The sequence below is a fragment of the Lynx canadensis genome, chromosome F1, assembly GCF_007474595.2.
Source record: "Lynx canadensis isolate LIC74 chromosome F1, mLynCan4.pri.v2, whole genome shotgun sequence".
In the NCBI taxonomy this organism is placed as follows: Eukaryota; Metazoa; Chordata; class Mammalia; order Carnivora; family Felidae; genus Lynx; species Lynx canadensis.
Window position 1 is genome coordinate 344,096 of NC_044319.2, and position 15,643 is coordinate 359,738.

Sequence of the window (15,643 nt, forward strand, 5' to 3'; positions counted from 1 at the left end):
CTCATCCTCACCCCTCCTCACCCCTCCACACCTGTCCTCACCCCTTCATACTCCTTCACACCCGTCCTCACCCCTCTTCACCCTTCCTCACTCATCCTCACCCCTCCTCACCCCTCCACACCCGTCCTCACCCCTCCTCACCCCTCCTCACCCTTCCTCACTCGTCCTCACCCCTCCTCACCCCCCCACACCCGTCCTCACTGTCCTCACCCGTCCAAGTCCTGGTGCCACCACATACTGGCTTTGTGTCCCTGGTAAATCGACCTTAGCCGTAGTTTCCGTCGTCTCTGCAGACGTGGGAATAACTGTGGCCCTTCGCACAGCACCTGGAGTCAGTCTTCCTGTTCTGGTTCATTCCTTTTATTTTCTCCCCAGTATAGCTGTTGTTGTTCACTCTGTCAGTATCATTTCAGAAATCAAGCTGTGGGTGAATCTGGGTTGAAATAAATGCATGCTGTGTTCCTTTTCACTCTGGTGTATGTAAATCGAGCATTTCATCCCGCCGACCCCACCCCCACCCCGAGAACAGCAGATGGTCACTGAGTTGCTGTCTGGACGAGGGTACGATGTTGAGAATAGGTGGTCCGTCCTGCCCCAGAGACCCGGGGCCGCTCCCCTGACTTGCGTGGAATCGGAGTCCTGGTTAACTTGAGAAGTCTGGTTCGATTTAATCTCGACCTCACCGAAACCAAGGTTTATTTTTGCGTTCCTTAAAGTAGTCAGAAGTAACTTTTAAAACAGGGTAGCGTTTGTAAGGTCTAAAATGTTCCGAGCTCGGCTGCCAGCGTCCGTCAGTTTGGCAGTCAGGTGGCGTGAAGGCCTACTTTCCAGCAAGACTTCCTTGGGGACTTGTGTGTCTTACAAATGAACTGATCTCACAGGGCGCTGTGTGCTCTGGAATGCACACTTCAGAATTTGGACCTCGGTCGTCTTTTACTTTCGCAGTAAATGTCAGCAAACAAAGCTCTCTCTGTGTTCCGTAGACCCAGCACGGCATTTGGAATGAAGCAAGTATGTTCCTTCCCCACCTCCTTTCCATATCGCTATGAGTTGCTTGGCAGATGCTAGAGAGTGCAGAACAGGAAAGAAACAGATCACATTTTCTCCTTTTCCTTTTGGCTAAAGAAAGCGTATAAAGAAAGGTAAGTCATTCGGCCAACAGCAGACCCTGACGAGAGGCGTCGTTACAGATCAGTTCTGTCTCATTTTCAGGGAGACCGCCATCGTTTGTCGACTGCACCTTGTCATGGGATAGAGATGATGAGTGCCAAAACACGCACTCTCTGAGCGCAGGGTCAGAGTTTAGAGGGCCACGCGAATCCCAGAGAGGGACACAGACGCACAGGGCTCGCGGCCGGGGATGTGAGAGCGGGAGGCCTGGGGGAGGTAGGAGTGGGGGCGCGTGGGGGCGGCACGCAGCCTCCTTTGTCTGGAAAAGGCCCCTGAGGAGGCGTGACAGCACGTTGTGTCCAGTGCGTGCGTCTCACGGGCTCTGGAACCCTGCGCGCTGTGGTTGTTAAGCGCTGGATGCCCAACATTGTGTAACCACAAAAGAACTTACTATCCAGGGGTGCATACACAGCAGTTACATTCTTCTCACACCTTTGACCTATCGATCTTTCCATGGGCTTGTTGAACCATTTTTTGGCATGACTGTGTATCTCCAGGGCCTAGCGAGGTGCCTGGCCCTTAGTAAATGCTCAGAAATTAATTGTTCAATGAGCTAATAAGTAATTGAGACCCACCAAGTCCTTCCGTGCAGAGCATAATTTTGTGATGTGATAATTTGATAATGAAAACCAGGAGCCATTGGTCTGATGCAGTAAAGATATTTCCCAAATGGTGGGAGAAGACTCAGGAAGTTTTATTTCCCTAAAAACACTCTTATTACTGTGATTTGGGGGGATACTGCCTTCTGTTCTTTAAATCTCCCCCCAAATGCATTGGTTTCTGACTTTAAAAAACGAATCACAGACTCCTTCATGAAGAGCAAAGGCAGGGATTGTAGAGGGCCAGCCCCTCCCGTAGAGCCCAGGCTGCTTTCCTACTTGAGGGGGGTGGGGGGGCAGGGAGACAGCCAGGAATAACCTGTTTGCTCAGCCCCGGCCACCTCCAGGATATTTGCACGCCTAGTAAGAGTGACTTTATAAGCAATCAGCAGATTATAAAACTGGTGGGCGAACCATAAATCCTGGAAAAGAGTTGGGGCTTTTCTTTGTTCACGTGCATTTCATGAGTTTGGAAAGCAGAATCGAATCCAGGCCAGGTTTGATACCTTATTCTGTGTGGATTTGTTGACTTAGGTGGTTCCGCTAGGTCAGTTTCTTTGTCCATTTGAATGGCACAGGGCTTCGGTCACTGCCAAGTAGTTTGAGATTTCAGGCATGATGCTGCAGAGCTGCAAGCAGTCTGCTGTTTCTGAGTGCTGTGTTGTGTGTCTGGTAAGAAGCAAGGGGGGACAGTTAGCACATTCATTCCTTCAGACCCTGTTTGTGTGTCTGTGGTCTCCTGGGCCCCGCCCACCCCCCCCCCCCCCCCCTTGAGACACCGCTTTCGTTATGCCCCTCCGCTCCGCCTCAGGGCTCCTGTGCACCGTCCCCACCCTCCTTGACCTGGCGTTGGGGTCCCGGTGAGGGAGGGAGTGTGTTTTGGGGGGAAGGAAGGGTAGTTCAGGGAAGAAGAATCTCCCAGCCCCGACAGGAATGGGGTGACAGAGCTCATTGAGTGAGATTACTGTAACGGGTTGTTCAGTTCAGCAGTTGCAATAGACATCTGATTAATGATGGACTGTGTCTTTGTTTCCGCTTATGTGTAATTGAGACTTAGATAATCTTTGTGGTCCCAGCTAAGTATTCTGGGTCTTTATTTTTTTAGGAATTTGCCTGGGACATTTTAGTTGCAGCCATTGGCCACCAAATGACCACCAGAAAATAAAACTGCTTTGTTGCAAAGCAGCCCCTAGGAGAGAGGCATTCAAATGTATTATTTGATGTTAAAACGTCCCCTCTCACACAGCGTTAAACCCTACATGGAGCTCCACGTTGTAAGGGGCTTTTTTCTGGTTTTACTTCTTGTCCTCTCTGTCTGCTCCCAAGGCACATTCTATGTGAGCGGCTTTAGTGCCTGAAGAGTATTTTGGCTTGAGGATTTCAGACCTCATTCCAGCATTCCATGCTCTTAAGTTAGTTAAGTTTAATAGTTTTCTGGCTTTCGGTGAGCTTTCCTTGGATCTCTTATTAGTGATTTTGATTCACATCTTACTAAGAAAAGAATATTCTACCCTCCTCTTTAGGGTCTTCGGGGCAGGGCTTCCGGCAATGGTCTGCATGGAAAGGCTTGAGTTTTAGGGTAAGTGCTTTATAATTTAGTGTGACTTGAAACGTAACACGCGGGGCCGTTTGCTTCCTAACCTCCAACTGAATCGTGCAGATGTAGCTTCACGGGCTGAGGAACACTGTTTTCTTTGAACCAACAGCTGTTTCCAACTAGTTTTAATTAACTGATTGTCCTTTTCAGTGGCCTGGTGTCAGGTCCTCTTTGAAAACAGAAAGCATTCCTGCATTCCTCTCTCGGGGTGTGCATTGCATGGGACCAGAGGCGAGTGGTACTGTGACCTTAGTCACTGCCCCTCCCCTTCCCCCGTACAAGTGGCAGGGAGAAAATGGATTTGAAAAGGAAATTTCCCACGCCCTGCTTCCCTTACCTTTTGGTGAGCAGCCCCCTTCTCACTATGTGACTAGCAGCACCTTAGGAGACAATCCGTAACAGAAGAGGAAGCACACCTCTTCATCGTCACCCAGTTTTTAATTTTTTTTTTTTATGTTTTGATTTATTTTTTTTAATTTTTTTTTTCAACGTTTATTATTTATTTTTGGGACAGAGAGAGACAGAGCACGAATGGGGGAGGGGCAGAGAGAGAGGGAGACACAGAATCGGAAACAGGCTCCAGGCTCTGAGCCGTCAGCCCAGAGCCCGACGCGGGGCTCGAACTCACGGACCGCGAGATCGTGACCTGGCTGAAGTCGGACGCTTAACCGACTGCGCCACCCAGGCGCCCCTGTTTTGATTTATTTTTGACAGAGAGAGAGACAGGGCATGAGCAGGGGAGGGGCAGAGAGGGAGACACGGAATCCGAAGCAGGCTCCAGGCTCTGAGCTGTCTGCGCAGAGCCCGACACGGGGCTCGAACTCACGGACCGTGAGATCGTGACCTGACCCGGGGTCGGACGCTTAACTGACCGAGCCACCCACGCGCCCCTCCCAGCTTTTAGAACACAGCTCCTTTCTTGTTTACTGAAATGACTGGGGAGAAAACAGCATCATTTCTTGCTTGCTTCTCAGGCCCAGGCTCTTCTAATAAAAGAGAAACTTCTTTTTAGTTTAAATTGGAACATGAGCTGTTACGTGAAAGTCTGGTTGGCTCCAGCTTTACGGGGCTTTGAGTCTGAGTGGAACAGAGAGAATCCCGAGTATCGTGCACAAAACACACATCTCTCTGGGAACATCACATAGAAATGCCTCCCTGGGTCCCCAGGCTCGCTTGCTGATGGAGGTCACCGTTTTCACTCTTCCTCATCCCGCTCGACAGACGTCCTGGTGTCGTGTTTTTCTTTCGCCAGCAAGTTTTGGTTAAGTTGGTGTCAGGATTTTTAAATACGTTCAAAATGCACATTTCTGTCCTAGTGTCCTGCATCGTTTACTCCCATCTCTGCAAAATTCTTTATTTTTTTAGTGTTTATTCATCTTTTGAGAGAGAGACAGAGACAGAGAGAGAGAGACGGAATGAGAATGAATAGGGGAGGGGCAGAGAGAGAGGGAGACAGAATCCAAAGCAGCTCCAGGCTCTGAGCTGTCAGCACAGAGCCCGACGCGGAGCTTGAACTCACGAACTGCAAGATCATGACAAGAGCCGAAGTCGGACGCTCAACCGACTGAGCCACCCGGGCGCCCCATGTCTGCAAAATTCTTAGTATCTCCAGGGGAAAGCTGCAAATACGTAACAGCGCAGGGATTTTCCCAGCTGATCAGTCGCCACCAGATGCTCCCCTGGGCTTAAAAGTGGGCAGGAATGAAAGACCGCAAAGGAGATTCAGCAAGAGAATTGCCAGAATCCACAGACGTTCTGCAGTCTGTCCATTTCGAAAAGCATCCTTTATTTTCTCTTTGTTTTCGTGCTTTATTTCTGACGTTTCCTGCCGCTGTAAAGGGAATACAAACTTGTATGCTCAAAGCAGAGGCATTCCTAACTGAGGGTAGAGCTGGTCATAATCCAGTGTCCACATACATCCAGACGTAAATTCAACATGGTTTTAAATAAGATTTTAGTGTCGCATAGTTTGCAAGCTAAGTATTTTATTTTTCATCAGTTAAAATAACTAGCCTAAGACCTTCTGTTTAAAAATCACGATATAAAAGGAAAGTACTTCTTTATTGTTGTGAATTAATTCTCTGAAGTGTAGGGCACACTCGTGTACTTACGGGTGTGGCCCAAGGTGTGCACACGGAGAGGGGTGACGTGTCTGCCCCTGTCTCGCTCGCAGATGTGGGCTCTGAGTAGAAATAGGATCAGCTGCTAACGGCTTCCGTGTTCATGATGCACTTGACTATGTCTGCTCGTGAGCACAGTTAAGAATATTTGGTGTTCCGTCAGCATCGCAGTTTAGGTTATATAACGTGTAAGTTACTTTTCACTCTGCTGTCCCGTGAATATCTCCTTTATGTAATTTCGTAACAAAATGACCTTTCTAAGAATTTTAATAGGAAGTTTTATCACTGCTACAGTATTCTCAGGTATTCCAAAATAATGAATAGTAACAAATGAATGCATGATTCAGATTCCTTCACAGCTACACAGTGGGGCTCGGCTGCACACTGTACCTGTGTCTTTGGTGAAGAAAACGGGTTTTAATGGTGTGAAGTCTCAAGTTTATAGCAGCAGTATTAGTGGTTTTATCGAACCCTTCCTACGTACCAGACGTTGTGCTGCTGTATTTCACACGCGCTCTCTGATTTGATCTTGAAAACAGCCCAGGGAATCCAGAGCTGTCACCTGTCTCCACTTACAGGTGGAGAAAACCACGGATTTTACGAGAGCAGGTGGTTACAAGTGGTGGGCCTGGGGTTGGGTGCTGGTCCCGGAGCAGAGCTTCCCCTCACGCCCCTGCTTCCCCGACCTCAGAGGACGCTCTTGGTGTCAGCAGCTGGCTCGTAGCCTGGACAGCACACGTCACACCCGGGGTCCGAGACGCACAGACGATGGGGCTGCGGGCGGCCTCCTCACGCCTGCAGCGTGGACCCTGAGGGGTTCCCGCCCGATCGCCCCGCCGTCTGCGCGTGTCCTCGCTGCATTTACGGTGTGGCCGGAGGCGCCGGTGCCGCGAAGGAGATCTCGCGTGTTTTCAGGGCAACGTCCTGATGGGATCTTCTGCTTCGGGGGTCAGGCCGCGCCCGGCTCTGCCGTGACCCGGGGGGATGCGGGCCTTCCCCACGCTTCCCGCACGTGCGCCTCGCTCTCCGGTTCTCGAGAGGCGACTTCGCTCCACCCCCGGGACGCGGGCGGCTCACCTGCTGCTTTGGGCGCCTGCAGTGCAGAGGCCGCATCTGAATCCGGCCGCTGCCCCCGGTGACCTGGCACGTGGAGAGGGTCGCTTAGCCTTTCTGAGCCTCTCAGGACGGTCATCGGAATTGCAAATGTGCTAACATCGCAGGTGCTTAGGACAGTAAATGTTGACTGTTAGTAGTATTTTTTTTATTTTTTAAATAGTTATTTTTGGGACACAGAGAGACAGAGCATAAGCAGGGGAGGAACACAGAGAGAGGGAGACACAGAATCTGAAGCAGGACCCAGACTCCCGGCTGTCAGGACGGAGCCGACGCGGGGCTCGAACTCACAAGCCGTGAGATTGTGACCTGGGCCGAAGTCGGACGCTCACCGACTGAGCCCCCCGGGCGCCCCGGCTGTTTGCAGTATTTTTAATCCACACTTCATGCCTTCAGTCTGCACAACCTGCAGTCTCTTACCCTCCCCCGCTTTCCTGGCGACACACAGGTCCCTGACCTCCTTGACAAGCTCGTCTCATTTCTTCTCCTAAGCTCTGTGGCTCACGGTCCCCGTTCACCACCCGGCCTTGTCCTTTCTGCGTCCACAGCCCTCTGCTTTCCTTCCCCCCGTATCCTGTGACCGCTCTGCCCCCGCACTGTTGACAGCCCGTCTTCACTCCTTCCCAGCACCGTTGTCTCTCCAGACCTTGTTTTTTCCGTACCCCTCCCAACTGTTTAGAACTTCAGATCCCCACTTCCTGCCCGTATTTCCCATGTAATGGGTGTCCCTGTGTTCACGGCAGCAGGACACCTGCCTGTAAATATTGTGCCAAACAGAGTATCAGAGGAGAGCACTTTGAAGCCTTCAGCAGAGCCCGTGCACCTGTGTTCACGGTACCCGAGTAAACATGGCTGTTGAGTAGCGAGACACTGCTGACTCCGGCAAGATCGTGAATTTTAGAAGGAGGTCGAACATGAGGAAGCAGAACAATATGGACTTAAAATTTTCTTTTACCATTTATTTGTTATTGAGAGACAGAGACAGACAGAGCACGAGCACGGGATGGACAGAGAGAGAGGGAGACCCAGAATCCGAAGCAGGCTCCAGGCTCCAAGGCATCAGCACAGAGCTCGACGTGGGGCTCGAACTCACAAACCAGGAGATCATGACCCGAGCCGAAGTCGGACGCTTTCCCGACTGAGCCACCCAGGTGCCCCTCAGTATGGATTTTTTTGAATGACCTGCTCAAAAGTGACGTGATGACAGAAAACCTAACCAAGAATAACCCTCGTCAGTGAGATTGTGTTGGTCGTCAGAGGCCTTTTATAGGTAATACAGGATCTCTCTCTGTAAGTCATTGGGACAGATGCTTCTAAAACTTTGGGAGAAAAGACCAGTGAAGGCTCATCTGTGAGCCAGCCATTTAAATGTTACACTGTTTTCCTCAATTTGAGCCAATCTGAATCTTATTCTAAGTTCCTCCTTTAACTTCTCTCTTTGGCCGTCTTGAAAAAGACGGCCCCTTGGGCACAACTTAACCTGTGGCGACAGAGCCCGATCGTGGTTTACCTCCGGGGGCAGGATACGGTCACTGATGGGGACGGGCTCGGGCGAGCCCTCTGGGGTGCCGGAAGCACGCTGTGTCCTGACTGCGCGCACGTGTGAGAGCCCATCGGGTGGAGAGCTTACTCTGCGTGCCTCTCACGGAGATGCCGCTGGCACCGCAGTGCTGTCCGTGAATGACGCCGTGGACTTGGGAAGCTGAAATCTCCTTCCCTGGCTGTGGCTCGACCACGTACGTCCGGAAGGCAGGGACGCCACTCAGGAGTTTTTATGATCCGGGCTGTGCGCCGGGAGGACGGCGTGGGGCCGGCGGGCTCCTGGGCCGGGAGAGTTTGTCAACTGTCCGCCCCTCCCTGAGGCACCACCTTGCTGTGTGTGCGCAGAACCGCGTTTTCCAAAGCGCTTACTCAGCCGCTGCATTTTCACTTTGGAACCTGGAGCCCGGAACGTACAGGCTTTGGTGACGGGATCGCCTTCTTGCCACTTCTGCTCTGCCCCCCGGCGTCTCTGTCAGCCTCCCGTCCCCCTGCTTCGGTGCTTGGGAGCAGAAGCCAGGCCTCCCGCTTCCTACTGCTGAACAAGTACGTGGTGAATTGGAGGTTTTAGGGTGGAGAGGAGAAGGCGAAAGACGATTTACTAAGGCTGAGGAAATGAAGGGCCGTCCCTGGGCCGACAGTCCTGTGCACCTTGTCTGTCCGCCTGCCAAAGGTCTCGTGATAGAAGCAAGCCAAGATTATAAAAAGGTTTAAGTTTTCCGTATGGAAGAGCCGGGATTCAGGGGCCAGGAAGAAGGAACCGAGAGGGTGTTTTTGACATTTCTGACACAAGAGAGTCTGCATATGTAAGCCTTTTCTCCCAGAATACCTCCTCTGATGGCAGAGGTCAGGTTCTGGGCCACATGCTGTGCTCAGCTGACTCGGACGGAACGTGAGCTGGCTTTGTAAGAAACACCCCCACGCGAGGAAAGCCTGTGGGAGTCTTGCTGAGACACCGGCTTTGGGGCTCATGCTCCTGTCCTGTCGGGAAGTTGCTCTGAATGAGCCGGAGAGCTTTTGCAACCTCCCTCGGGAACTTTGTCACCCAGGACGTGCACGTCCCTGCAGAGCTGAGGTTCTCATATCGGGAGGGGTCCTCGTGTCGGGTTCTCATATCCTGTCTTTCACCAAGTTGCGGTTGTTTTCGGTGCCGGTGCAGAAATAACACCGCGAGCCCCCTCGTCCTTTAAAGGTAATAGGATTTGCCAAGTGCGTTCCGTCCCGGGACTGGTCTGTCCTGAAGGCCAGTCAACCAAAACAGTGTGATTCTGTGGGAAGAATTGGATCCTGGAGCCACCAGGACAAAGGAAACCGAGCTTACTAAGAGCTTAGAACCTGCTGATAATTCGGTGGGCTCCTGACCTCCACCTGGCTCCCATTCTCAAACGGGCCCAAATGTCTGCTTCTTCTGACAAAAACCCAGAGGGACTGGGAGGTGCTCCCAGCCCAGCATCCGTGCGTGGCTAACGGCGTGGGCGCGGCTCGCCCAGGCTCCGTCACCGCTGTCCTGCCTGGGCCTAGAAAGACCGGTCTCAGAGCCCACGCGTGTCACCCGGACAACCCACGTGAGCAGCTGTGCTGACGGTGCCCGTCACAGCCTGTTCCGGGACGGGGTCGGGCGCGTCAGCCGTCCCCACGGTGCCAGGTGCCACGTTTTATGAAAGTGAACGTTTAGACCAGAGTTTCCCCCTGAAAACGGCTTTGCAGCAGACGATGCCGCGAAGTAACAGGGCCGGCCTCGGTCACTCAGAGGAGTCGGGAAGAAAACCGACCTCGGGGTCGTTGGTACAAGTAGTTACAGAAATTACAGAGGAAAGTTACAATACAGAAGTTCTAAGGTGTGTGTCCAGAAAAATCATGTTAAAACCACACCACAAATCGGGGAAATATGTGACGTTTAAAGCTGGAGTCAGGTTCTCATAAGGGAGTGTGAGCACACGCAAACGCACGAGAGACAAAGCCGTGTGTTGTGCGATTACGAGCGCGTGTACTAAATTAGAACGAATGTGGCGGTACCTTACACGGCTGCTAAAAGTCACGTTTTCAGAAGATTCGAGTTATGTGGAGCGAACTCATGGCCCGCGCTGATGACACTTTATGCGTCCAGTGTGCAGATTTAGACACAAAGGGGAAAAATACTGGAAGGAAACAGATCAAAAAGAATATGGAGGGTAGATCTTCGTGGTGAGACTGCGGATGATTGTGTGTCCTGCACAGTTTTCTGCGTTTTCAGGCTCGAAACCGACGGACGTGTTCATTTTATCATCGGGAAACAAAAACGACGTGAAAACAGAAAATCTGTCTCCTCCTCAAAGCTTTGCTCCTCCTCCAAAAGTTAAAGTTCCTATGTAGGACTGGACAAAACTTAGTAAGTGAAAAAGCCCATCAAAGCTATATGTTTTAGGTAAAAAAAAGAAGGTTTTAGGCAGCTCTCGTGGCTGTGGGTGGGAGGTGGTGGGCAGCAGTCCGGCGTGTCTGCTCTGGCGACACCGTGAGGCTGGTGGCCTGCAGTCACCCTGTGACACGGGCCATGTCTCCACGCCCCTCCGAAGCCAACGCGGGGAGACTCCTCCCAAGCCCTGTAGCAGTTTTATCATTAAGCCATTTATTAAGCCATTAGAAAAGTCTCTGTCACTATTAACATGAAGGGTTGGCATTATTGTTCAAAGCATTTTTAAAGTTTATCTATTATTGGGGGAGATGGAGAGAGAATGATTGGGGGGACAGAGAGAGAGAGAATGAGTGGGGGGCAGAGAGAGAGAGAATGAGTGGGGGGCAGAGAGAGAATGAGTGGGGAGGGGCAGACAGAGAATGAGTGGAGAGGGGCAGAGAGAGAGAGAATGAGTGGGGGGGCAGAGAGAGAGAATGAGTGGGGAGGGGCAGAGAGAGAGAGAGAATGAGTGGGGGGCAGAGAGAGAGAATGAGTGGGGAGGGGCAGAGAGAGAGAGAGAATGAGTGGGGGGGGCAGAGAGAGAGAGAATGAGTGGGGAGGGGCAGACAGAGAATGAGTGGGGAGGGGCAGAGAGAGAGAGAATGATTGGGGGGGCAGAGAGAGAGAATGAGTGGGGAGGGGCAGAGAGAGAGAATGAGTGGGGGGCAGAGAGAGAGAATGAGTGGGGAGGGGCAGAGAGAGAGAGAATGAGTGGGGGGGCAGAGAGAGAGAGAATGAGTGGGGAGGGGCAGAGAGAATGAGTGGGGAGGGGCAGAGAGAGAGAGAAAGAGTGGGGGGGCAGAGAGAGAATGAGTGGGGGGGCAGAGAGAGAGAGAATGATTGGGGGGGCAGAGAGAGAGAATGAGTGGGGGGGAGCAGAGAGAATGAGCGGGGAGGAGCAGAGAAAGAGAACGAGTGGGGAGGGGCAGAGAGAGAGAACGAGTGGGGGGCAGAGACAGAGAATGAGTGCAGGGGGCAGAGAGAGAGAGAATGAGTGGGGAGGGGCAGAGAGAGAGAGAGTAGGGAGGGGCAGAGAGAGAGAACGAGTGGGGGGCAGAGAGAGAGAATGAGTGGGGAGGGGCAGAGAGAGAGAGAATGAGTGGGGGGCAGAGAGAGAGAATGAGTGGGGAGGGGCAGAGAGAGAGAGAGTGAGTGGGGGGCAGAGAGAGAGAATGAGTGGGGAGGGGCAGAGAGAGAGAATGAGTGGGGGGGCAGAGAGAGAGTGAGTGGGGAGGGGCAGAGAGAATGAGTGGGGAGGGGCAGAGAGAGAGAGAAAGAGTGGGGGGGCAGAGAGAGAATGAGTGGGGGGGCAGAGAGAGAGAATGAGTGGGGGGGCAGAGAGAGAGAATGAGTGGGGGGGAGCAGAGAGAATGAGCGGGGAGGAGCAGAGAAAGAGAATGAGTGGGGAGGGGCAGAGAGAGAGAACGAGTGGGGGGCAGAGAGAGAGAAGGAGTGGGAGGCTGAGAGACAGAGAATGAGTGCAGGGGGCAGAGAGAGAGAGAATGAGTGGGGAGGGGCAGAGAGAGAGAATGAGTAGGGAGGGGCAGAGAGAGAGAGAACGAGTGGGGGGCAGAGAGAGAGAATGAGTGGGGAGGGGCAGAGAGAGAGAATGAGTAGGGAGGGGCAGAGAGAGAGAATGAGTGGGGGGCAGAGAGAGAGAATGAGTGGGGGGCAGAGAGAGACAGAGAATGAGTGCAGGGGGCAGAGAGAGAATGAGTGGGGGGGCAGAGAGAATGAGGGGGGCAGAGAGAGAACGAGAACGAGTGGGGGGCAGAGAGAATGAGGGGGGGGCTGAGAGAGAGACAGAGAATGAGTGCAGGGGGCAGAGAGAGAGAGAATGAGGGGGGCAGAGAGAAAGAATGAGTGCAGGGGGCAGAGAGAGAGAATGAGTGGGGGGGGCAGAGAGAGAATGAGTGGGGAGGGGCAGAGAGAGAGAACGAGTGGGGGGCAGAGAGAGAGAATGAGTGGGGGGCAGAGAGAGAGACAGAAAATGAGTGCAGGGGGCAGAGAGAGAGAGAATGAGTGGGGGGGCAGAGAGAATGAGGGGGGGGCAGAGAGAGAAAGAATGAGTGCAGGGGGCAGAGAGAGAGAGAGAGAGAGAGAGAGAGAGAATCCCACAGAGCCTGACGCGGGGCTTGAACTCGTGAGATCGTGACCTGAGCCAAAATCAAGATTTGGGCACTCAACTGACTGAGCCGCCCAGGTGCCCCCAAATTGTCTTAAAACGTTGGTTCTTACCCGCACTTTGGAGGCTCATTTGTATTGATGATTCGCATGATGTATTTCCACCCAGAGTATTGATTAGGGGAGCCTGGCTTTTCGGCTGTCGCCGTGGCGTGGCGTCATAACATGCAGGTGGCGATTTGAATTATCTGAGACTCCACAGAGTGCAGTATAATTTCACAGCTGGAAAGGACCTAAGAAATCATTTAACCCAACTCTCTTTATTGTACAGATGAAGACATTACAGCCGAGGTGTCGGGGCCCAAGGTTGACGCTGTTGGCAGGCTCTCTCAACCTCTAGCCCTGGGTGTCTTGGTACATTGTCCTCAGGATAAGCTGTTCCGTGGTGTTTGGGTGTCTTTGGCATAGAGTCTACATCACCGTGAACCCACGTAGCGGCACTGGTGCCAGAGCTGGTGGCCCTCGCTGCCGCCTGAGAGCAGGTGGGTCCCGCCTTGCTGGGGCTTTCCTCATTTTTCCTCAGAAAATTTTTCTCATTTGTTCTCAGTTGAATTCTTTTAAGCTTAGTTGATTCTTTTAACCTTGGACTTTTGGCTGAGAAGAAGACTCTTTTCGTCAGTATTATCGTTATAAAAACCGAGCTTGTTCAAGTTTTGCTTTTGATCTTTATTTATTAGGTCTTTGGCAGTTGAGTTACATCAATTTAATTAAAAAAAAAATTTTTTTTAATGTTTGTTTATTCTTGAGACAGAGACAGAGCATGAACAGGGGAGGGGCAGAGAGAGAGGGAGACACAGAATCCGAAACAGGCTCCAGGCTCTGAGCTGTCAACACAGAGCCCAACCTGGGGCTCGAACCCACGAACCGTGAGATCATGACCTGAGCCGAAGTCGGAGACTCAACCGACTGAGCCACCCAAGTGCCCCACATCAACTTAATTTTTAAGCAGCTAAAGGATAACTATGAGCAAATTTAGTTAAGGAAGAAAACTCAGGTTCACTCTGCATTTTTTTAAAATTTTTTAACATTTATTCATTATTGAGAGACAGAGAGACACAGAGCGTGAGCAGGGGAGGGACAGAGAGAGGGGGAGACGCCGAATCCGAAGCAGGCTCCGGGCTCCGAGCTGTCAGCAAAGAGCCCGACGCGGGGCCCGAACCCACGAACTGCGAGACCATGACCTGAGCCGAAGTCGGCCGCCCCACCAGCTGAGGCACCCAGGCGCCCCCACTCTACGTTGTTCTTGAGAGCAGAACTAAAGACTTTCCGTGGATGTCGAGGGACTAGCCTGTCCTGGACAGCAGCCGCACGATGTTGGTTACACTGTTGTGATTCCTTTTGATACTGGGGACTTTTACTGTTTTTGGAACTCCCCTCAAAGGTTTGGGCTTTTCTGTAACACCCTCACACTTGTGCCCTACTGAGTAATTTTGTAGGGCAAAATAATTGAAAATGGGTGGGAAATGAATCTAAGAAAGGTGCATGAGGTTTCTTGTCATTCGAGCTCAAACAACAGTTTTGACATTGAACCGAATGTGGACGTCACTAAACACTGGAAGCGGAAGAGCTTGGAGGAGAAGGAGACCAGCCCGTCTGTGAGGGAGGAGTTTGCTTCGCTCTCTGGTGCGAGGGGGGCCTCGCCCGAGCAGTAACCCCGGCAGGGGTGGCTTCACTGAGGTTACAGCGGACACACATACCCTTGTTTCTATCATCTGTATACTCGGTAGCAAAAATGCAAGACGCTTTTCCTTTTTTTTTTAGATAAGATCTATAAAATTTCGAAAGGGAAAAATTAGATAAACACAGGGAGGGGGACAGACCGCAAGAGACTCTTAAATACAGCGAACAAACTGAGGGTTGATGGGGGTGGGGGTGGGCATTGAGGAGGGTGCTTGTTGGGACGAGCTCTGGGTGTTATACGTAGGAGATGAGTCACTGACTTCTACTCCTGAAGCCATATTACACTATATGTTAACTAACTTAGAGGTGAATGAAGTGGAAAAAAATTTTTTAAAAAGTGAGAAGTGTTTATACGTCTTTCTTATCTAAATGACAGTAACGAAATATATATTTGTTGAATCAGTCTTAATGTAAGTCTCAAAAATGTGCTTCTAAAGCTATGCCCCCAACCTCCAGACCGATCTTTTGGACAGCCTCTCTGTGATATCATCCAAATTATCACTGACTTCACTCAGCTGAAGGTATCATTATATAAAGATACGTGAAATGTAGTTTTAGGGGTTTCTAATTGTACCTAGAGTACATCACTATACGTAAATATTGAACAACAGTGAGTGTGGAAATGTGTTATAAGGTACGTAGGATATATCAACCTGGTTTATTCAGTATTTGACCATTTTTCTGGTCATACCCTATATATTTATAAAGTACATACTAATAATTTTTGCTCCCATATTCATAAGATTCTCAGAGGTTTTCTGAATCATTAAAGGAACATCGAAGTCATTCTGTTTTCCCCTCAGCGTCATTTGTGTAAGCCCCCTGCACTGGCTCCCAACCTGGGCTGCCATCCACTCACCTGCTCCTGCCACCAGACCATTCGTCCTCGGATAGAGTTTATATCTACCACGTCCTGTGTCCTGGGATAGAGGTTGCACCTACCACGTCCCGTGTCCTGGGATAGAGGTTGCACCTACCACGTCCCATGTCCTGGGATAGAGTTTATATCATCACGTCCCGTGTCCTGGGATAGAGTTTGTATCTATCACGTCCCGTGTCCTGGGATAGAGTTTGTATCTACCACGTCCCCTGTCCTAGGATAGAGGTTGCACCTACCACGTCCCGTGTCCTGGGATAGAGGTTGCACCTACCACGTCCCATGTCCTGGGATAGAGTTTATATCTTCACGTCCCGTGTCCTGGGGTAGAGT

The 15,643-nt window shown here is 51.4% G+C and overlaps 1 protein-coding gene across 3 annotated transcripts in view; it reads left to right on the top strand.

The window, feature by feature from the left end:
- DISP1 (dispatched RND transporter family member 1) overlaps positions 1–15,643 on the top strand; it is a 190,594-nt gene that overhangs the window by 145,943 nt on the left and 29,008 nt on the right. Inside the window, exon 1 of one of the 3 annotated variants that reach the window (XM_030301995.1) lies at positions 3,261–3,348. The exons of the other annotated variants lie outside the window; for them this stretch is intronic. The gene's annotated coding sequence lies outside the window, so the exon portion shown is untranslated. Of the gene's footprint in view, positions 1–3,260; positions 3,349–15,643 lie in introns of those variants that run through there. 3 annotated transcript variants of the gene reach the window in all.